Source organism: Apium graveolens, chromosome 3 (genome assembly GCF_009905375.1).
Source record: "Apium graveolens cultivar Ventura chromosome 3, ASM990537v1, whole genome shotgun sequence".
In the NCBI taxonomy this organism is placed as follows: domain Eukaryota; kingdom Viridiplantae; phylum Streptophyta; class Magnoliopsida; order Apiales; family Apiaceae; genus Apium; species Apium graveolens.
Window position 1 is genome coordinate 281,067,215 of NC_133649.1, and position 25,414 is coordinate 281,092,628.

General features: G+C 36.0%; 1 non-coding gene across 1 annotated transcript; it reads right to left on the reverse strand.

Annotated features, from left to right (window-relative positions):
* Nucleotides 1–24,955: 24,955 nt before the first annotated feature.
* On the reverse strand, nucleotides 24,956–25,062 carry LOC141715497 (small nucleolar RNA R71). The gene has a single exon (XR_012572257.1). It is a non-coding gene; the product is annotated as a small nucleolar RNA R71 (small nucleolar RNA).
* Nucleotides 25,063–25,414: the final 352 nt, after the last annotated feature.

A 25,414-nucleotide genomic window follows, 5' to 3' on the forward strand; every position in this document is an offset into this window, starting at 1 on the left:
TTGAAGAAAGCAATAGACCTTCCAAGCAGCTTCTTCTCATCTGGCTTAGGGGTTTCATACATTTGGTCCAATGGATTTTTGTATGAGTTCTTTGGATAGTTTCTCTTTGGCTGAAAAATCATATTGGCCTTTGGAGATTTGATTGTTGAGGGTTGACCCCTTTCCATGTTCCCTAAACTCATATCATTTGCTGAAATTGGTCTCAATTGAGAAGAATGAGAGAAAACTTTGTCTTGTTTCTCAATTGGACCAAACTTCTTCCTGATTTTTTTATCAAGCTTCTTCCATTTTTCTTTCAACTCCAATTCAGCTGCTGCTATCTTGATCAGATCAATACTCTCAAGAGCTGGTGGCTTAGTGAAAGCAATTGCTGGAACAATCACCTTGCTGACTTGTATGTTGTACACTTTCTCCCCCTCACTAGCTGACTCCCTCTGGCTAACTGGAATGATAGGTCTTTCTCCCCCTTTTTTTAGCATCAACATGAGTAGAGGTTGAGGTTTGTGCATCCACCAGTTTCTGAAGTAGCAACATTTGTTGAGTTTGATGGAGGTGAATTTGAGTAATAGAGGTTTCAAGAGTCCTTAGCCTGGTATCCAAAAAGTCCACCTTGGTACTGAGATCAGAGTTCTTCTTGAGTTGCCTGCTTATATCCAACATTGTTGAGGCAGGAAGCACATACCCTAATCTCTCAGTATTGTCCTTTTTGACCTGTCCAATCTCTGTCTTGATCTCAAACACATCTTGAATTTGTTTGAGAGACTGGATGTTGTGTAATTGAAGAGATTCAAGGTGGGCTTGAAGAAGAGTTTTGGTGTGTGCATCTGTAGTGACTTGAATAGCTGTCTGAGTTTGATGAATTAAGTTGAAGAGAGTAGATTTAAAATGGTGCACATCACATTCTTTGCTAAACATCAAAGATGGAGTGTTTGTACTTGAGCTAGGGCCTGCTTCTCCCCCTATGTGCATGAAATCTCCTTCATCCCCAAATATATCCTCAAAACCACTAGTTGGATAATCAAAGTCATCATCAGATGTGGAGGGCATGGCAGTGATTGCATCATTGGCCCTTCACATAGAAGTAGTTGTGTGAACCAAGTTTAGAATCCTTTTAGCAGTCACATTGTCATGTTCAGCCAAGACTTGATAAGATGGAACAGGGTGAGTAAATGCCTCAGCTTCATAAGAAACGATGTCTAAGACAGCTTGATAATATTGTTAAAATAGCTGTTTCTTTTCAGCCTCATTGACATCCTTGAACTCACTAACAATGGGATCTTCCCATTCTTCAGTACCTGCTTTCTCTCATGATCTCTCTTTTCTTGCATCAAGGGCTTCCCTAGGCTCCCCACCCTCACACCATCACCTTCACGTACTAAGGTAGGACTCCACTCACTCACTTTTACCAAGATGGAAGAAATAGCTTGCATTTTTTCACTCTTTCCCTCTCCTTTTACCTGAGAGCAACTCATCCTCTCACTATGTTCACTCCCTTCCCTCAATCCTAAAAGTTATTGTGCAACTACTAGGTCATCTTCACTTGTAACAATAGTTGAAATTTGAGGTGGTGCAGTGATATTCAATGGATGAGAGACATTTGTCGAGGTAGTAGTTGAGAGTTTGAGCAGATGACTGCTGTGAAGCACATCCGTCGAGACACAATCACTAGTCGACTGATGAACAATATCAGTCGAGATAGTAGAGATGATAGAGTTTGGAGTAGAGACTATTGTAGAATTTGTGGTGATTGATTTGAGATTTTGCACAGATTTCTCAGTAGAATCAGAAAGAAATGGCAAGTGAGCCAACAAATCATCTAAAAGATGATGCTCACTTGTTGTAGATTTTGGCTTCTCTATGAGAGTTAGAGATGGAGAATCATGAATGATGTGTGAATCATGTCCACCTCCAAAGAATTTGTGGGAGAGTTTGGTGTGTGGGATGCTTTTGTTATTAAAGATTTTGGCCGTGACTCCATATTTACAGGAGTCACATCAACCTGACTTTGAGAAGGTGTTGTAACTGAGTCTTTGACTGCAGTTTGCACAGTGTGTGCACCCTTTGTATCCTCAAGTATTTTAGACTTCTTCTTTATAGCATAAGTTTGGGGTGAGCTTGTGTCACTAACCCTCTTGGCCTGTGCTCTTGGTTGAGAGCTTGATTCAATAGTAATATCATTTTGGGAGGATGAAACTAGTAATGAGCTTATATCCTTATTAAGCACTACAGTTTGTTGGGAAACTGCAATGTGGCTTGGCTGGGTTACACACACCTCTCCCTCCTTATTCTTAGGGCTTCTTTTATGTTCACCCTTTCCCTCACCAGACTTACTTCCCTTCACACTCCCCTCTTGGTTCTTAGTGGATGTTACAACTAGCTTCTTTTGAGAGAAACTAAAGGGGGCTTTCTTTGACTTGGATTTTAAAATTCTTGGTTTTGTGGCTTGGGTAGGCACATGTTTGGTCACTTTCACAAGTGCCATGGCCATAGTTGATTGCAAAGAAATATGTGGTTGAAAAGTAGTATGGACATAAATATTTACCTTACTTACCTGAGGCTGTTCCATGACTGGCATGTAAACAAGGGGAACATCCTTGTGGTGATTTGCCATGTTCAAGTCAGCAATAACTCTTCTCTCTTGGACCTAACAATCTAACTTGTTTGTTGGGTTCAAGATTGAGAGATCCTCAGACACAAAATTAGCTATTAACATAAAGAATCTAGCATAATATATGTTCTTAGACCTCTTCTTTATATCTTCTAACTTACTCCCTAATTCATACATGACAAAAGTGCTGAAATTAAAGTACTTATCACTTAAAAGCATATAAAGCATATTGAAAAGTGAATAAGTAACAACATCAAAATTCCTGACTTTGCCAGAAAACACCTTGATGAAAGAATCACACATAAAGCTCTATTCTTTTCAAAGACCCATTCTCCTAACATCACCTAAATTAGTGGCATTAAGAGCATAACGCATAGAAATTAGCTTGTTACTCACATCAGTGTCTGTGTGTGGAGCAAGCGTGTTATTCTCAGGCAATTTAAAGCATTTTTCAATTGTATCAGTTAATATAGTGTTAATTACCTTTGAGAGTGAATGTAATGGTTTTGTCCTTTAAGTTGAACACTGCTGTAGTCCAAATTTCCTCAACAACTTCACAGTAAATGGTTGCAGACTCAAGCATGGCATAACTCAGTTTGCAGTTCAGGATGAAGTCCATCATTTTGTGATAGTCTTCAGATGCTGGAATTTTCTTGTTTACCAAAGCCACGAAGTTGTTCTTTTCATAAACATACCCAGTTGAGGACATGATTTTGACTACTGGTGCCATAGCTGTGATTGGGATTATTTGCAGAAAGGGAGTTTTTGCTTTTCGAGAAGAAGAGAGTTAGAGAAATTGCTTGAGAAAGATAAAAGTAAAAACTAGAAATGAAATAAGATTTTATACTTTCTCAGAAATAAACTGTCAAAAATTAAAAAGTAAAATAAAGTAACCAATCAAATTAGCCCAAAATAGCCATTTAAAAATAAAGAAAACTGTCAAAATTCTAATATTATCCGTTGAAATATACATATAGGCTGTAAGTAAATTGAACGGATGATGCTTAAAATTAACGGCTAGGATTGAGAACAATTTGACGGATAAGGATACAAGTACCCAAAATAATGTATGATACTTCAACGGATAATGAAATTAACATATAATCATTTTCAACGGATAATGAACATTCGTCGAGATGTAAATTCTGATTTAGTCAAAATTTCATTTTTAACAAGAAGCATCAAATATTACTCTGGCTGTATTATAATTTGCTTAGACATTAATATAAATTAAGAGTAATTAAGCATACCAAACTCACTTATAAACCTAGTAAAGGTGGATTCATCATGTGGCTTGTTAAAGATGTCTGCAAGTTATTTTTCACTTGGAACAAAATGAAGTTCCACAGTACTATTCATGACATGCTCTCTAATAAAATGGTACTTGATGTCAATGTGCTTGGTCCTTGAATGTTGTACTGGATTTTCAGTAATTTTAATGGCACTTGTGTTATCACAGAAAATAGGAATCTTATTCACTTGTAGACCATAGTCCAACGGTTGATTTTTCATCCATAAAATTTGTGCACAACAGCTACCAGCAGCAATATATTCAGCCTCAGCTGTAGAAGTAGAGACTGAATTTTGCTTTTTACTGAACTAAGATACAAGTTTATTTCCTAGAAATTGACAGGTTCATATTGTACTTTTTCTATCAATTTTATAACCTGCATAATCTGCATCTGAATAACCAGTTAGATCAAAACCAGAATCTCTAGGATACCAAATGCTAAGTTTTGGTATTCCTTTGAGATATCTGAAAATTCTCTTAATAGCTACTAAATGAGATTCTCTAGGATCATCTTGAAATCTAACATAAAGACAAGTAGCAAACATTATATATGGCCTACTCGCTGTTAAATATAAAAGTGAACCAACCATGCCTCTATAGCTTGAGATATCCACAAACTTTTCAGTAGTGTTTACTTCAAGTTTAGTTACAGTGGTCATGGGAGTTTTTGCAGATGTACAATCCATTAAGTCAAACTTCTTCAAGAGATCATAAATATATTTGGTTTGACTAATGAATATTCCATCACTAACTTGCTTAACTTGCAAACCAAGAAAGTAAGTTAGCTCTCCCATCATGCTCATTTCATATTTACTTTGCATCAATTTGGAAAAGTTTTTCATCTATAGAGCCAAATATAATATCATCTACATAAATTTGAACAAGTATACTAGAGCCATTAACATTTCTAAAGAATAAGGTTTATCAACAGTACCTCTTGTGAATTGATTTTCTAAGAGGAACTTTGACAATGTATCATACCAGGCTCTAGGTGCTTGCTTCAGTCTATAAAGTGCTTTCAAAAGATAGTAGACATATTCTGGAAATTTTGGATCTTCAAAACCAGGAGGCTGACTGACATAAACTTTCTCCTCCAAATCTCCATTCAGAAAGACACTTTTGATATCTATTTGATAGACCTTGGAATTGGTATGGGCTACATAGGCTAAGAAAATTCTGATGCCTTCAAGTCTTGCCACGGGAGCAAAAGTCTCATCAAAATCTATTCCTTCTTGTTGACAATAGCCCTTAGCAACCAATCTAGCTTTGTTCCTGATGACTATGCCATTTTCATCCATCTTGTTTCTGAATACCCACTTGGTGTCAATAGAATTCTTTCCTTTAGGCTTGGGTACCAGCTTCCAAACTTTATTCCTTTCAAATTGGTTTAGCTCTTCATGCATAGTTAAGACCCAATCAGGATCCAACAAAGCTTCCTCTACCTTTTTAGGTTCTTCCTGAGATAGAAAGTTGTTATATAGATATTCTCCTTGAGTTGTTTTCCTTGTTTTCACCCTTGAAGTTATATCTCCAATAATTAGCTCAAATGGGTGATCTCTAGTCCATTTTCTCTGTTGAGGTAGATTAGCTCTAGATGAAGAGGCCTCATTGTTATCTTGATGTGTGGCAGAGTTTTGATTAGAAGAAACTCCCTCTGAGTTTGTGGATCTTTGACTTGAAGTTGGGGTTATTTCTGCTTGTGATCTGTATTGGCTTTCAACTCCTATTGATGGGTCAACGGATGTTGGTCTTTGCCTTTCGACGAATGATGCAGATTATCTTTCGACGGATGATGCACTTGGTCTTTCGACGGATGATAAGTTATGTGCTTCATTAATTGTAGATTTTTCTGCATTGTCCCTAGATATTGGTTCTTGATCACTTTCATCATCACTATCTTCACAAATCATCTCAACACTATCAAATTTGAGGCTTTCAAGGAAATTTCCATATTGTAGTCCTTCAATCTTTTTATCATCAAACACAACATGTACAGATTCCATAACAATGTTGGTTCTGAGATTGTAGACTCTATATGCTTTTCCAACTACATATCCAACAAAGATGCCTTCATCTACTTTGGTATCAAACTTTCCTTTCTAATTAGTTTGATTCCTTAAGATATAGCATTTATGTAACGCCCCCAAATCCAGGGTCAGGAATCTGGGTTGTCACGCCATCCTTCACTCATGTGTAACCTGTATTGATTCAATAATCCAATAGACCCCAATCTCATGCACACACACACAAGTTATAGCCTTAGAAACGATGTACAAAATGTAATCTTCTTTTATTACACTCAAATGTACTTTACAGGATCTCAAACAATTATTCATAACCTCTACATAAAGTTACAATAATTACGACTGATATCTTATACCTATCTGATACTCTTGCCCACCTGAGACAAAGCTGCCAGGGATTCTCCCCATGACTGCAAGCGACTAAGTCCCACACCGGCATACTGGTTATCTGTTGTGCTGTGACATTTAAAAGAAAGCAAGAGTGAGCAATAATGCTCAGCCATAATAATGTACAGTATGAAAAGCATGTATGATAAACTTAAGTAAAACGTCATATATGATAATTATGTTTTATTCAAAAATAGTTTTCCTTGGTGATACACACCTTTTTACAAAAACAATTCTTTAATGGATTATTATCCTGTGAATACCTTAATGGTAAACCCAGCACCTAGGATTGGGTTACGGTATTGCATCACAATTCCAATTGGAAGAATAGGACATTCATTGGAGCTACCGCATACGATGATCAGTCATACTATAGAAATAGTAACCTTTTCTACTAGTAGAAGGACGACACCTTCGTATCCAGGTTATCACCCTTGCCGCATTCGGACTTTATATGCTTCCCCATTTAGCCCAGGTATATTTTGCATACTTCGTATGTCCTTCTGTACACATGGTACCTTCTCATACGGAAAATAAATATGGCAGTCTCCCCAGTCCATGAAGTACTTGATCTCTACCCCCCTTGTCCTCTTAAGAATCCTATCATATACTTGGAATCATCGACCTATATCGAAGTTCCCCAAGCGTTTTGCTTGTTGATAGGCACAGCTTTACCTCATATATATATATATGTACTTCCGAAAGTTTTCAAAGGAAGTACTGAGGATGTGAGTTGACCGTTGTCAACAGATAAGTAAATAAGGGGGAGTTTCTTTCGAAACTATATTCAAAATATTTAAAATAAGTCGAGATAATATTCTCCGACGATTTGAAATTATTCGAATGATTTTCCGAAAATCAGAAAGTATTTTAGATCAGGTTTTATGATTTTTAAATCATAAATAAATCCTTTATAAATAATTAATAATTAAATATTAATCATTAAATAATTAAACCTCGAATAGTTATACTTTTAAAAGAATATTGAAATAATATTACTCAACTTATTTATGTTTAAGATATTTAAGGCAATCTTTAATAATTGGTCGAGTTTGAAATGAATAATCGTTGGAGAATACTTTTCCTATAGTAAATTAATAATCGAAATAATATTCGTTGTTCAAGTAAAATATAGTTGAGGGAATACGATCTTTGGAAATCGTTTTAATAAAAGTTCGAGGTATTTAATATTTCGCAAGTGGACATCGAGTCCCTTGGAATAAAATAAGTATGGACTTTTAATGGTCCAAAACATCTCCGGGATGATTCCCGAGTTTATACTTTATAAAAACTGACCGACTCTCAGTCTTATAACTTATATGTCACGCTCTACTTTAGCATTTGTATTCTTAAAGAAAATACCTCTGGAATACTTCTGGGTTTTCATAAAATTATACTGACCGATCCCCGGTCTAAAATATACTCCTCATATATACAACGCTACTCTCTAGCGTTATCGATTGAAATTCGGTAATGTTCATATACCAAAATCAATATCATATCGTATGATATTATATAACATAATTCGTAAAACATCGTAAATAAAGCATCATGTATATATCGACATTATTTGAAAACAAACACAACACAACAGTTTCAAAAAGGTAGGGTTTGAAAACTTGCATGGAGTCCAAGATACGTTTCCCGACTTCCTCTCGTTCCGGGTTTTCTAATCAACAAACATCATAGTCTTAATCAGTATTCCTACTCTCATCACCAACTTATATTTCTAATAAGTTCAATACTTCATAACTTTAAGTCTATTTCTTACTCTCTGTAAACATTTCATGATTTTTAAATAATTTTAAGTCGATCATTTATATTTACAAAGTTCATAATTTGTAGCAATTTTGTCGCGTAAATCCCTTTTACTAAAACGGTTATAACTTTTGATCCGTAAATTGGGATCAAGCGATTCAAGCGTCTAAACGATCCTCATAACATTTTCTATCATAATCAAGTCTCACTTTTCAGGAAACTATAGTTTATACATTTGGGAACTTCTGCAGAAACTTATGTTGAGTTTTGTTCGTTTTAACGAGGTTACGATTACGATCCGAGTTTCGTTTACGTCTTAAATCATTATACCACCATCAAATCATCATCTTAACACTAAATCCTCTCAATAACATCATGTTCTAGAGGCAACAATCATCAACCTTAAAACTAATTAACTAAACATCAAGATTATATGAAATTAATCATCAAAACCATATTTATATCCAAGATCCTTACTTTTCTTAAAACTTAAAATTTAAACAAAGTTTGGATGAATGTTTATACCTTCCTTGAAGCTTGTTAATACTTAATAAAGTCCTAAGATCCTTGATGAAGCCTTGGTCTAGCTTTAGGAGCCTTAAACTTTCATGAAAAAACAAGAAAATAAGTTAGTGATTTTCGGAGTTACTATTCACCCTCAACTTCAAACATTTTATAAAATTGAGAACTTCATGTATAGGCATGAAATTTGGTGCATGACTTATCTATGATATGAGAGAGGTTTGGTAAAAATTTGGTGATTTTTGAATGAGTAGAACATGAGATATGAATTTTTCTCTCCATGGTGTTCTTGAAAATCAGCATGGTGTTTTGTGAGAGAGAGAGAGTTTGTTGCTTCTTGAATGCTTATCTTGGAAGATTTTATTATGTGACTTGTATATCTTATAGTATATATCCTAGGAATAGATAATTTTGGCAAATCTTTGGACAATTCTAGCTAGCATTCCTAGGTTACAAGCTAACTAGTTGGCATTTTAGGCTTTATCTCACTATTCTTAGCCTTGGATGATCAATCCTACATCTCTAGATTACTATTTAATAAAGTAAACATGGTTACTTATCTACCATGGTTAGTTAGTGTGATACGTTTATTTAATCGTTTACGCGTTTGTTCAATCATTTAAACATTTTCGTAATAATTTCTCGTAAACGGTTCGCGGCGTAAATCCTTTCGTATTTATTCTTTATGTTTTGAAGTATCATCCTTGGATATAAATACATAGGATTTTAAATTAGTAATTATGTTGTGATTCCCGTAATCCTTGATGGTTCGTAGATACGGTCATTTTTCAAAGTTCATTTTCTTCGAAAAGTAATAGCGTTTACATACACTTATTTGGTACGTATATTCACAATATCAACTCGGAATCTTAAATTAAAAACTCGTATATGGTGTGGTCGTAAAAGTTTTTATTAAACCGCAAGGTTACTATTTATAAGGTCTTTTATCGATGTCAAAAATTTGGGTTTTTACAGTCTTTCCCCCTTAAAATGATTCCGTCCCGAAATCAGTCTAGAAACAGGGAGGGATATGCTTCTCACATGACAAACTCGAGTTCTCACATTGACTTAACAGTATTGAATCTCTTCATAGAATTTCCAGTCATCCGTCAAATATATTTCAGAGTACTTGTTATTGTAGATCTATGATCTCTACTCATTGTTCCACATACGCTAAGTCTGGCTACAAGTTTATTAGCTCATTTTCAATCGTATGTCAGGCTTTGACGATTAAATTTCCTAACCTCGATTCGTGGTACTCGTTATAAACTTGGTGACTGTTCGACGATGGTGCTAATTTATAAGTCAACTTTCTTAGTCCTTTAATTCTTCAACCGGTCCAATAAATCTTGGGTTCAACATTTATTTCCCTTTCAAATCCCATCACTCCCTCCTCGGGAGGTACTTTCAACAATACTTGGTCTGTTACTTCGTACTTTCTGTCTTTATAGTTCTGATCCGCATATCTCTATTGTTCATCCTGGGCTGCCACCAGCCGGGTTCTGATAAGTTCTAGGAATTCCTTTGGTTTGTTGACTCAACTATGGTCCAGTATCCTCCACTTACCAATTTCTTCCCAACCTAAGAGAGAACGATTCTTTCTTCCGTACAAAGCTTTGTAGCCGTTCCAATGCACACATGATAACTCGTTATTGTCGGTAATTCGATTAACGTGAACTGGTCGCTTCATTTCCCTTAAAAATATTATAATATGGACTATTAGCGCATCTTCTAGTGTTTGAAATGCTCCTTCAACTTATTCATTTCCCCTTCATCACTCTTACTAGTGATAGAGTTTCGTTCCTTAACGTTTGCTCATTTCGGCGCATCATCTATGTCGATTATTTTATGTAAGAAGTTCTCATTGCATTTATACACGCTCGTCTCCTGTTATACGTTTAGCGCCAGATTTAACATTTCTTCTGTAGTAACGTAAGGCACGTCGGGTCCTGTTGTCATATTGAAGGAAGCATCATTTCATACGCAATTGATTGACACGTTTAGACTCGTGGAACGCTCAGCTTCCGTTATCGGTCGGACTTCTTTAATCATTACTCGTATAATATCTATAGTACTTACGATACCTTCTGGGTCGTACTTGTTATTCTCGCTAGCGTCTTAGACGTATTGGCGTTTATTGGTACTTGCTACCAGTGGCCTTTATAGGGCGTGTACGATCTTCTTTCCCTTCTATGAGCTCTGACAATAACATCCTTCATTCTTTCACGTTGTCCTTCGTAAGGGATATCAGCGACTATTTTTCGTATGCTAGCGTGGTAAGTATATCTATACAATTTTTCTGTCAATGATAGGCGATTCTCCTAACCGTTCCAAATAAAAGGCAAGCCGATAGACGTATCTTCAATGGTCTGGATAGTCCTCCCATTCTACTTATCGATTTGAGAACTCTAAGTCATGCCTCTGTTCGTCCCTTCTCATGAAATATCTTCGGTCCTTGCGTGGCACGATATCACGGGGTCTCTCTATCACCAATTATCACTTCCGCGTTCATAACAATTTTATAGAGCGGAGATCTATTATTTGCATAGTAAAATAAGCGATCTTTTTTTAACCTATTACTAAAAATCCTAAAATAGCACGACGGCTTACTTGGTTCCTGATAATCCTCCTCCAAAATTTATAATAAACTCTTACTCCCATTTAGGTCATTTACAAGCCGCAATCATCAAAATTTTAATCCTCACCTTTCCGTTTTCACTTTCAACCATGTCGAGTACTTACTTGCCTAATCAATGACATCCCTTTCATATTTGGTAATGACCAATATCCTTTTACATTTTTAGGCATCTTTAAGTCTTCTTGTTAAGTAATAAAGGGTTCTCTTCATGTGATCCTTCTCATCAGTTATTCTGACAGTTGTCATCCTCAATATATCTTTTCCAACTTAAAGTGTCGGCCACCGCATTGGCCTTTCCTTGATGATAATAGATTTCTCAATCACGGTCCTTGATCAATTTGACCAAAACTTCTACGCCGTGTCCAACGTAAAAAAATTTCCAAATTTTCCTCATATGTTAAACTCCTTGTCCCTTTCAGTGCGAACCTTATCGCAATTATTCTAGATCATTATTAGGATGCCTTATGTAACGGTCCTTAAGCTGCGTAGATGTATCATTACATTTCATACAAAATCCTGTTTTTATCGCCGAGTATTTCTAACAAGAGGTTATTACTAATCTTACCTTCACTTTTTGAAAATATTATTCCTCGAATTTATACATGATTGGTCTTTCCCGAATTCATTAGTTCTTATCCCGATAGTGTTTCACAGAAGCGTACCTCACTAATCACGTTGTATCTCTATTATCGTTCTTTTATAACCATGTTAAAGATCCTTATGATAATAAATAAACATGGTATTCCCTTTTTAAAACAACTTACTCATCACGATGCTCCTATTGCACCATCATAGCACTGAGCTTTCAGTCTCATATTACAACAATCGGTTCTCAACTATACCTCTCTTTGTTCGGAAGGCAATTAGCCTTGGAAAAATGATTTTCACGATATCGATGAAATTTAGATAATCTTAACAAGATTTCAAAATCTAACATCTAAATAAATAATGAGCTTTGAATAAAAGAGTCGCAACACTCAGAAGATTTATAACTTGGAAGGAAGAATACAACAAGGATTATCCTTCCATGTCCTTAGAATTTTATATTGTGATATTATAGAGAATATCCATTGAAAGTAATGATTGCTGAATAATAGCGCCATACGAATGATACTTGTAAGATTTTTCCTATTGAAAGAATACTTTTCTTTTCGAATAATTGAAGAAATATCGAATAACATCCTTGTTGGGTCCCAATGTGTTTGTAGAAGGGGGTTGAATACAAACAGTACCAAATAATCGAATAAATGCGGAATAAAAAAAGTGAAACAAAATTCAAGTTAAATAAAAATATTATTAAACTTGAAAGGTGTTACAACAACTGTATCAATTACAAGGTATTAATCTCAAATCAATTATCACAAATCTAGAATAAATTCGACATGAACTTTTTCTATTTTTGCAATAATTAGAATCAAATGCTAAACGCGATTTGAGATTAAGTTCTAGGGATTTTAATCCGCTAGATTGTTACACAAGAACAAGATAAAGATTTCTAGTTGATTGGATTTAACTTTACAATCTAGAAATTGATCTTGAAGTTGCAGAGAACAATGAAATATTTCTTAGGCGGCTGCTGTGTTCTTGTATTTTTCAGTGAGAGAATGTCTTCTGCTTCTTTTTCTTTTTGTATGCAATCCAACAAAATTACTTGAACTGCATTGACAATCGGTAGGACAATCTCTTTGGCTCAGCAAGACTTTCAGTAGGACTTTCAATTGTACTAGCAAGACAATCTGATTGAACTACAATGACTATCGGTATGACAATCAGTTGAACTAGCAAGACAATCTCCTTCCTAGTGTAACTTTCAGTATGACAATTGAAATGACTTGGCATGACAATCGGTATGACAATCCAGATTGTCATGCTAGTTCATTTTCAATTGTCTTGCTGATTTAAGACTGTTTTTAAACCAATTAAACTTCTGAAAATTCCTAAAATTAATTCAGAATTAATTAATCAATTAATTTAATAATAAATAAATTATTCTTCACAGATATAATTTATTTTCTTAATTAAATTAGATGACTTAATTAATTAATAGAGAATTAATTCTAGTCTTGAGCAGCAACCATTCTTCTACAAATCTTCTGAAAATCACTGAAAATTATGAATCAATTCCACCACTTCAACGTTGACACTCGATGTACTGTCTGGTTCATGAGTGACTAACTTCCGTGACGTTTCTTCATGTGTTGACTTTGATACTCTGATTTTCTTCAGATTAAATCCTTGTAATTAATGATACTCTGACGAGATCTCTGTCACTTGATTAAGTCCACGATCTTGATTTATATCACTGAGGCATGATCAACTTCTTAAACTTCTTCCAGTGAATTAACTCCTCAAGTCTGTAGATGAACCTTGTTTCTGAGTCCTTTGACAGATATTACTTTGCGAGATCTCTCTGACGGTCGATCCACTATTTACTTATTACATTCTTATTTGAGTTGAGTTGAATCCTCGAATATACAAATAGGCTATGACATATGACTTACAATCTCCCCCTATTTGTTTGTTAGACAATAACACACAAATACCTAGAGGATAACTCAACTAACAAATAAGAAAAAGATATAAACATACATGCAAAGTAAATAGCAGAAAAGTTCTGGATGAGATTTAACATTTTCCAGATTCCAAGTAGATGTTCCTCTAGACTGAACATATCTTCAAGTAGTTCCATCTTCATTTGTACAACCACATTTCCTGTTGAGAAGCCCATATCTCTTGCTTCTCCCCCTATGAGAATCAACTGATTAAAGAAGATCACCTTCGTTTTACCACCTCTCCCGTACAATAGGATCCGCAGATAAAAACCAATGGTACTCCCCTAACAGCTTCTTCCCTTACTAGGAAATCACCTTGTGTTTACCACCTCTCCCGTACAATAGGATCCGTAGTTACAAACAACAATGGTGTGGTGTAGTGTACATATGATCTTTTTCTTCCTCCCTGCTATTTCTTCCCCTTAGTTGAGGAATCCTCCAAACTATTACTTAAGCTTTTATCTCCCCCTTAAAGAAGGAATGTATGTCGTCGTCTGAAGGAGTTCTCATATTTCACTTGGTTGGAAAAGAAATAACAAGTAGTTTCTCTTTCTTCCTCACTGTGAGTGTGTGATTGTGTTTTAGTGTACCTCACATGTGTTTCACTCTTCTCTCCACTCGTGTTTACACTCATTCTCACAAGTGTATCACTCTTCTCTCATAGCTCCATAATCCAGCTGTACCTGCAAGGAAAATCACCTTAGCCATCCTTAAGGAGGTCATAGGTGGTGCAATGGGAGTTCACAAATCCCCATCCTTGTTAAACTCGTCAGATGAATCTGAGTCATAATTTACAAGTTGCTAGTTTCCCTTTTAGGGTTCCAGATTTGAATTCTGGGAAGGTAAACAATGATCCAAAGAATTTAGCATAAAGATCAAAGTTCCCTTTTAATGCCTGTGAAGACATTTCCTTGTGACTCATCAGGTAATATCTGAATCATTGTCAACAAGTTGCCGATCTGCACCTATGTCAGATCCACTATCCGCAGATGCATCCAGGGGATTTAAGCCTGGGGAGGTAGACACTGACCACTGACATATGGCTTTTGGATCAGTATCCTCTCCTAACACCTGTAAAGGTAATTGGTCCACTAACGAACCTTGAACAATCGAATCTGACCTTAAAATGGTCGAAACTCTTGTTTCCGTCAACTCATCCTTTGTGTGTGTAACCTCTCCTTGTGCATCAAGAATTGATTATGTTTGAAGTGGTGACACTACATCGGATACCTTGGCCGACAGGCAAAATTCAATAGACTCACCCTGTTGAGAGAATGAATCTAGTAACTGTTTTTGTGCCTTTTCAGCCATTACATCTTTTTGAGAAGATGTATGGGGGCTAGCAGTTGTCTCGGTTTAAATACTACTCATCTATGTAGGAGACAGAGCTACTGGGTTGACTACAGAACCTTCCTTATGTGGTGCACTAGGCACTATCTCCCTCACGCTCATTCATACTACTTTTAGTGGTAAAAGAGTGTTGGTTGGTTCTGTTTTTGTGTTTGTCTTTACATTCTGGGATAGACGTTGTGGGTTTTCAACCTCATGACTGTCAATGAAAGAAAGTCATTGGAGACTGAACCTGTATCATAGAACATATGGTAATAGAGAGAGAATGATTTACAATAGTGATTTCAAAAGATTTTACATGAAATAAGAAATCACTAATGTAGAAAGAAGTTTAATTTTTATTTTTCACTATGAATGAGTTTTTGATAAAACATTAATCACTTAGGGTAAAGTCTAAGTAATTCTCATTCATGTCAAAAGCTTACAAATATCTGCAACATAATGTTAACAAGATATCATTGACCGATACTTGTCAAGTACTTTAGATACTAATTGTTATGTTGCATAATCAATATACCACTGCACATATAAAACAATATGATTGTGCTTAGTGATAAGAGAGTTAAAAATATGACGACTCTACTAGTTCATATAAAATTATAACTTTTGTTAGAGTGCCATACCATGTCCTTGACGATTGCTTGAGTAGTACACTAGTTCATACCAACCTGAAGTGAGATTGGGAAGAAGAGATTGCATAGTCCAATAGATCTGCAACTGCAAAGTCCATGAACTGAGGTGCATTGACTTCCTCTTTTGACTCACCGACCAGGAGTACACTTGTACACATCTTACTAGAGTCCAATTCCAAGTGTAATATGCATCAGGTGCCTGATATGTCGTAATATTCTCAAGTCTCGTCACTGGTGCTACATGTTAGATACTGCTTCCTGATAATAACCTAGCACACTATACAAAATTTCACTGATAACATATCCAGCTTGCAAACAGCCATATCCCTCAGATAAACCTTTGCTGTTATCTCCAAAGGTAACCATGGGGCCAGCTTTCTCAACCATATTTGATAGCAGGGCTCTATCTCCGGTCATATGTCTTGATGATCCACTGTCAAGAATCCACACTACCGGTTACACCTGTATACTGCCCTGCACTTCAAATGGATTAGACCTTCTTTGGAACCCAAACTTGGTTGGGCCCGACATACTTGTAGAATTGTCCTTTGTCAGGCAAAACAACATTTTTAATTTTAACGGTCTCAACTTTCTCAATGACTGAACATTTGACCTTGTAAACAGCGTTAACAAATTTCTATTTAAGCTTAGGCACAAATGTCTCCTTTCTAGCCTTAGAAGGACTAGCAGTCTTAGACCTATCATGCTTCTTGTTATTCACATGCTGACGAGGAGTAGTCTTATCATTAGACACATGCTTACCATTAAAATAAGCATACATCATATTAAAAGCACAAGACATACAATTAGCAACACCACATGCTTTATGAGAGTGATTAACAGCAGGCAATTTATGCATGGTAGACATGGCATTATTGTTATCCAACTCATGTGTGTCTGAGTTAGTCTCAGTTGCTTTCACAACTTTGACTGGAACTTTCGACTCACTTGACTTGGAAACAATCTTCTCATTAGCATGATCCTCAGCACGTATTTCCTCTTGAATAACAGAAGAGGTCGCATCAAATGGTTCAGCAATTGATGCTTTATAGAGGGGTTCATCAACACCCTTAAGCACATGTGGTACTTCCCTCCCTTTAGCACAGACATGAGGAGGGGAGTTTATGCCTAATTCTCCAATAGCAGCATTGTAATCATAACTTATTCCAGATGTTTGATTAACAGCTTGCTTACTGTAGAACTCTTTAGCCTTCGAACAAGAATTGAAGTAGGCTCTAACCTTAGTCTCAAGACCGGTGATCTTGTCTTTGAGAATAGTTTCGAGTTTTCTATAATAGTCAACTCTATTCTCTAGAAAAGATACATGTTCTTTTAATTTGTCTTGATTAATATGCACAAGTCTTAATTCATTGACCTCTTTCTCAAGGTCTGTGATCTGTAAACTTAACAGTTCATTATCACGACGTGCACAATCTAAGTTACCTCTTAGATGATAAACCATTTCAGCATCAGAAAGTTTTACCTCTATTCTTGACGATGAAGCTTTTCCATCAACAGCCATAAGAGCAAGATTTCCTTCTTCTTCATCTTCACTATCAGTATCATCCCAGCTTCTTCCCTTTGCCAGATAAGCCCTTTCAGAGTTCTTTCTTATTTGCTTTGGCTTCCTACATTCTGTGGCAAAGTGTCCCAACTCATTGCAGTTATAGCATCTAATGGTGCCCCGATCAACCATCCCTGTTTTGTATCCACCACTGCTGGTGTTAGAGGATGAAGATCCACCTTTCTGGAATTTGTTGTAGTTGGACTTGTACTTAAGCTTGGGATTCCTCCTGAATCTGACATGGGAGAATCTCTTGACAATTTGGGCCATTGATTCATCTTCCAATTGCTCCAGCTCTTCCAAGGAATAAAAATCATCACTTGATTGATTTGTAGTAGGAGGATCATATTCTGCTACTAACTCATTTTCCTCACCCTAGGAAAACTGTACCATTCTTTCTAACTGTTGAGATTGTTGTTGTTGTTGACCTTCAGCTACAAGTGCAGTAGATGTGCTGACCATTATATCCTTCCCGTAGACTTCCTTCTGTTGAATCTGCTCCAACTCATAGGTTTTTAACACTCCATAGAGCCTGTCCAAAGAAATCTCACTCAGATCTCTAGCTTCTCTAATGGCAGTGATTCTATGTTCAAGATGAGCTGGCAGTGTTAAAAGGAACTTTTTATTGACCTCCCTAATTGAATAATACTTTCCATTGATGTTCAGGTTGTTGATCAACGCATTGTACCTCTCAAACACTTCAGTAATTCCTTCTCCTGGATTTGATTTGAAATGTTCATATTCAGAGGTTAGGATTTCCAACTTGTTCTCCCTAACTTCCTCTGTGCCTTCATTAATCACCTCAATAGTTTCCCACATGTGTTTGGAATTTTTATAGTTCATCACATGTCTGTTCATCAAGGGATCAAGGGAATCAATTAATATTAATTGAAGGCTGGCATCCAAGGAGGCTTCTTCCTTCTCAGCAGGAGTAAAATCTTCAGGCTTTTTTGGATAGGTTCTAGCTTCAGTAGTCACCACACCATCTATTATTACCTCCGGTTCAATAACCATCGGAGTTTTTATACCCTTCTTTAACAAGTTTGAATATTTGGGATTTGCAACTTGTAAGAATAATAGCATCTTCTTCTTCCACATGATATAATTCTCTTTATCAAATTGTGGAATTTTAACGGTCCCAACTTTATGTGAAGTCATTATGAATTTTTGAATAAATAAAAATTCAAGGAGTTGAAAAATCACAAAAGTCTAGGATCTTGATTTGTTCGTTAATCAGAAGGCTCTGATACCACTTGTTGGGTCCCAATGTGTTTGTAGAGGGGGGGTTGAATACAAACAGTACCAAATAATCGAATAAATGCGGAATAAAAAAAGTGAAACAAAATTCAAGTTAAATAAAAATATTATTAAACTTAAAAGGTGTTACAACAACTGTATCGATTACAAGGTATTAATCTCAAATCAATTATCACAAATCTAGAATAAATTCGACATGAACTTTTTCTATTTTTGCAATAATTAGAATCAAATGCTAAACGCGATTTGAGATTAAGTTCTAGGGATTTTAATCCGCTAGATTGTTACACAAGAACAAGATAAAGATTTCTAGTTGATTGGATTTAACTTTACAATCTAGAAATTGATCTTGAAGTTGCAGAGAACAATGAAATATTTCTTAGGCGGCTGCTGTGTTCTTGTATTTTTCAGTGAGAGAATGTCTTCTGCTTCTTTTTCTTTTTGTATGCAATCCAACAAAATTACTTGAACTGCAATGACAATCGGTAGGACAATCTCTTTGGCTCAGCAAGACTTTCAGTAGGACTTTCAATTGTACTAGCAAGACAATCTGATTGAACTACAATGACTATCGGTATGACAATCAGTTGAACTAGCAAGACAATCTCCTTCCTAGTGTAACTTTCGGTATGACAATTTAAATGACTTGGCATGACAATCGGTATGACAATCCAGATTGTCATGCTAGTTCATTTTCAATTGTCTTGCTGATTTAAGACTGTTTTTAAACCAATTAAACTTCTGAAAATTCCTAAAATTAATTCAGAATTAATTAATCAATTAATTTAATTAATAAATAAATTATTCTTCACAGATATAATTTATTTTCTTAATTAAATTAGATGACTTAATTAATTAATAGAGAATTAATTCTAGTCTTGAGCAGCAACCATTCTTCTGCAAATCTTCTGAAAATCACTGAAAATTATGAATCAATTCCACCACTTCAACGTTGACACTCGATGTACTGTCTGGTTCATGAGTGACTAACTTCCGTGACGTTTCTTCATGTGTTGACTTTGATACTCTGATTTTCTTCAGATTAAATCCTTGTAATTAATGATACTCTGACGAGATCTCTGTCACTTGATTAAATCCACGATCTTGATTTATATCACTGAGGCATGATCAACTTCTTGAACTTCTTCCAGTGAATTAACTCCTCAAGTCTGTAGATGAACCTTGTTTCTGAGTCCTTTGACAGATATTACTTTGCGAGATCTCTCTGACGGTCGATCCACTATTTACTTATTACATTCTTATTTGAGTTGAGTTGAATCCTCGAATATACAAATAGGCTATGACATATGACTTACAATCCTCAATCAAAGGTTAGCCATTGAAGTTTTAAAGAGATGTTATTTTGAAAGAAGGAATTTTATTAAATGATTAACAAATAAGGAAGTATATTGTTATTCAATCACTTTATAATTTTAATTGGATATTCATTATATAAATGAAAGAATAGAACATTTCATGAACAAAATATTTCATAAAATGAGTATGAACTCTCGTTTGAGTGGGCGACCTAGTTAGGTTTCAATTAAATCATTCTTTGAAAATTTCATCAACAATTAAATTTTGCATATATAATGCACTATGGAAAAATAAAAATTTGATTGTAATTGGAACTAGCAAAATAATAACTAGTCCATATCAAGCAATATTATCAACCGGCTAAGAAACTGGCCAGCTCAATTGGTTTGGCCCATAGCAACTAGCTAGGATGATTAGTTAGGCTTTCGTCGTATTAATTAAACTTTCGACTAGTTAGGACAATTAACTAGTCATTCATGAGAACATATGCAACTAGGCATATTTCAGTTTGTTTGAAAAAAAATCTCAACGTCGTAACCACTGAAAAAATTTGTGGCTACCCGAATGACGATTTTGAAATAAAGCAGTTTTCAAATTTGGGCCGAGAAAGATAATTATAAATCTGAATCGAGTGGTCATGGCATCGGAACAATCGATAGCCTCTTATCAAACATTTCTTTCCAAATAAAAGGGTACACTCAGAGGTGTCCTCGTTCACATACTTTATCAGATTCTCAAATAGAATTGAATTCGGAATACCAATATCAAATTGATACCCTTACTATGATTTCAAAGTTCAATATATAATTTCATCCCGATTAGAAGAAAAGGATTCCCGAGGAATATATTGATATTAGATCATCCATGTTTTTAACAATTTTTTAAATATTTACAATCTCGACTGAGAAGAGTAAGTATGAAAGAAGAATCAATAAAGATATTCATTATGAATATTCGTCAATGAATTGAGGAGAAAAAAAATCTCCTTGGATAATTGAAATAAAGTATAAATAGCTCTGAGCCGAACAAAAAGATCATAATCTATGAATGAAAGTTCATTGATCAACAAAAGAATTGAACAAGTCCTTATGCAAAGAAAGACTATTCAAGATGGTCACATCAGAAGTTCAAAGTAGGGAACGAAAAGGATTGCATGATATAACTTGTCAAGGCAATACGAATGATCAACAGATTGTAGGGAGTAGCGTGACAGTGAGTAGGTGCCAAAATATTTCACTGATTATCCTAACTCTCGTTATTATCTGCCTGAGGATGATACCACCTCTTCGTCTTTGTAATTCCATGTTTCAGCTAGTGTCTCTTTCACATCATTTTAAAATCGCTTATTAACTTGACTTTCACACGTATATATGTCATTCAGGTGTTTTACCTCGAAGACCTTACTCAGAAATATTCCAAAAAGCATCTTTTAAGCCGATAGGGGCCTCCTACACACATCCGTTACTAACTACAAGTGGCCAGTTCTCCCTGGGAACAGATCAAAGAGATCTCTTAGGGATCTCAATACAGTCCATAAGTTCGGTGGCGTGTGTGTGTAAGTGAGCATATATTACCGAATATATTAGAGGTCTACGAGTATATATACGTAGTCTCTGACATCATTTCTACCGAAGAATTCCAGTCTAGACTCACTGGTCTATCCTTTTAAAAGGTTCTAAGATCGAACTATCGCTCGTTGTAAACTTACGCCATTCAATTATAGACATGCCATCAATATCAATGCTCTCGATCTCTGAGCTAAACCATCATAACCTTACATGTTAAGCACACTAATAATATCATGTAGTGTAGTCGTCTTACGATAATATTCTTATATTACATTCAAATCTTCCTTAATAGAAAATATCCTTAAGGGTATGTTGGACACTATCTCTGGTGAATTCGTGATTAATGCGATGTTCACATCCTCATTGGTAAAATGACACCTTCAACTAGTTTGGGTTAATAACCTCAACTATATATTAATAATTAGACTTTATGGTTCTCACATGCGATGCCCCTTCATGGGCAACCTATAAAGAACTACGAGTAACAAGGCTCGTGTTATCAAAATTTATATAAGGTGTTGGTAATACCGTCTTTATCCCAAATTCCCTGGAGACTCAGCTCCGAGTTCTACATCCCCATCATTACCAAATCATATATGATTCTAATTTTTCTTCTCATCATTCTGATAATCTCCAATGGTCCTACTAGTCATGCTTTAATACCTCAAATATACACTCATCCTAACCTACACATTGGGGCTACATCCGGTAGTCCAATAATGAACTCTATATAAGCTCTTACACAATCCCGTATCTAGACAAATTCCTAACACTCTCATCTCTAAGTATTATAACTTATTGCTCTGATACCATTTCTGTAACGTCCCCAAATCCGGGTCAGGAATCTGGGTCGTCACGCCATCCTTCACTCATGTGTAACCTGTATTGATTCAATAATCCAACAGACCCCAATCTCATGCACACACACAAAAAAGTTATAGCCTTAGAAATGATGTACAAAATGTAATCTTCTTTTATTACACTCAAATTTACTTTACATGATCTCAAACAATTATTCATAACCTCTACATGAAGTTACAATAATTATGACTGATATCTTATACCTATCTGATACTCTTGTCCACCTGAGACAAACCTGCCAGGGATTCTCCCCATGACTGCAAGAGACTAAGTCCCACACCGGCATACTGGTTATATGTTGTGTTGTGACATTTAAAAGAAAGCAAAAGTGAGCAATAATGCTCAGCCATAATAATGTACAGTAGGAAAAGACTGTATGATAAACTTAAGTAAAACGTCATATATGATAATTATGTTTTATTCAAAAAATAGTTTTCCTTGGTGATACACACATTCTTATGAAAACAATTCTTTAATGGATTATTATCCTGCGAATACTGATAAGTGGCATTTTATACCACTTAGAACGTCTTAAAATGGCTTAAATTGGTGTCTTGAAATCAAGTATTTTGCGTATTTGATGCGTTTTTCTAGTGTTTATGCATTTCAGGGTATTAGTTGCATTTCGGGGGAGGAATCATCAAGAATAAGCCTTGGCATGTGTTCACCATTGCGAGAGGAAAGGAATGGGCAGATTACGGCGAAGAAACGGAGCAAACCTAGATTTTTTCCAGTAGAGGCCTGCGCGCCCGCGCAGCAATGCTGAGCGGCCGCGCAGCAACCTGCGCGCCCGCGCAGCTATGCTGAGCGGCCGCGCAGGGTCGGGGAAAAAGATAAATTATTTTAGACTTCTACTTCTGTTTGGCTTCCAACTTCTATGTAATCTGAGTTTTATGGGACTATTATATAGGTAGATTTGAGACGTTTTCACAGAGAGTATTAAGGGGATTATGTTTTAGATTGTGTTTACGCAAGAAGTGAAGGAGATAAGGAAGAAGACCGATTTAGCATACCGCAACGAAGGGGAAGCATATTTTCTTGTGATTCTTGTTTTGTTGTAACGTTGGATGCTAGTTTTCTTGCTTTGACTTATTTACTCTTGTGACGTACTCTGTTTTAATATAATTAGTTTAGTTATTATTTTCTTGTGTTTGTTTATCATGATTTCATATGAACCCATGATGGCGATAAGTTCTATTATGGGCTAATCGTGATCATGGGGTTGCAACGGATTTATTATGGAATTCTTTAGTTAATTGTTTAATACTTTAGTGTGTGATGATTATTTGATATCTAGTATTGGTTGTGCGTATTCGTCTTATGTGCGTCGCGAACATATAAGATAGGGTGTTAATCTCTTGTGAAGCGACGGTGGATCTTGAGATTTAGAACTTGCCATGCTAGCATAGGTTCATGTACGTTGAGCATGATTAGTGGGTAACTCTAACAGTTTTATTTGCCCTATGTAATCAAAAAGGAATAACTTGTGCTTAAATCGTTGTGTTGTCAATTTCTGTAGACATATAGGAACTCAACATAATTGATGACTATTCAACTTCTATCTTAATTGTGGATGCTTGGTAGAATGGTATTAGTACAATGAAAGTTGGCTTTTATCAGTTTTGTGTTATTCGATTAATATCATCACTGTCACATGCTAAAGGTAATAACAATGGCTATAGAAGGAAGTAATAATGAAGTTGTGATCTCATGAGTGTTATATTATTGATAAATTGAAGTGTTAGTTAAGTGGTTAATTAAGTAGTTAATTATAGTTAATATTTAATTAACAATTTTAAGTGTTATTATCTTAACATTGACAAGTAATCATACATTGGTGAGTGAGTTTAATTAGACAATAATTTAGTCTGAGTCTCTGAGGGAACGAACTAGAAAGTATTCTATATTACTTGCGAACGCGTATACTTGCGTGAATATTAGCGCGTGTTTTCGCCCTAACAAGTTTTTGGCGCCGCTGCCGGGGACTCGGCATATTTGTTTAGTTTATGTACTTACCATCATTGGTCATAGGACTCAGTGATTAGGACGTAGTAGTTACTTACTCTTTTCGGTTGTGTTTCAGGTACTTTAGCAAGCGTTTATGCAAACTCGTTCTCGTGCTCGCAAGAGGACTTTAGATACAGCTGAGGAGACAGACGAAGTTCTTGATATTCTGGAGAAGTTAGATTTTGAGGATTCGGATTCAGGAACTGAGTAGAAAGAACCAGTAAACATGGGAGATCGTATTGTTCAAGCTGATCCAGCTCTTATGGATTTTTCTCGGCCTAAAATTGATGACATTCAGTCAAGCATCCTTCATCCGGCTATTCAAGCTAACACCTTTGAAATCAAGCCGGGCACTATTCAGATGGTGCAGAATTCTGTTTCTTTTGGAGGAGCGGCAACTGAAGACCCCAACATGCACATAAGGAATTTTGTCGAGATCTGCAGCACTTTTAAGTATAATGGCGTGACTGATGAGGCTATCAAGTTGAGGCTTTTCCCATTCTCACTGAGGGATAAGGCTAAAGACTGGTTACATTCTGAACCAGCTGGGTCCATCACTACGTGGCAAGATCTTGCGCAAAAGTTTCTGGTGAAGTTTTATCCAATGGCAAAGACTGTTGCTATGAGGAGTGCTCTTACTCAGTTTGCACAGCAACCTACAGAATCTATGTGCGAGGCTTGGGAACGCTACAAGGAAATGTTGAGAAAATGTCCACATCATGGAATGCCGGATTGGATGGTGATCACTGGTTTCTATAATGGTTTGGGGGCCCAATCTCGGCCCATGCTCGATGCAGCAGCTGGAGGAGCCTTATGGGCTAAAAGCTATACTGAGGCGTATAATCTTATAGAGACGATGGCTGCAAATGAGCATCAAAACCCAACTCAGAGGATGACGTCATGCAAGGTAGCAGGTATTCTGGAAGTTGATGCAGCCACCGCTATTGCAGCCCAGCTCCAAGCGCTATCAATGAAGGTTGATTCTCTGGCTACGTATGGAGTTAATCAAATAGCTATGGTTTGTGAGCTTTGTGCAGGTTCTCATGCTACGGATCAGTGTTCTCTTGTAAACGAATCT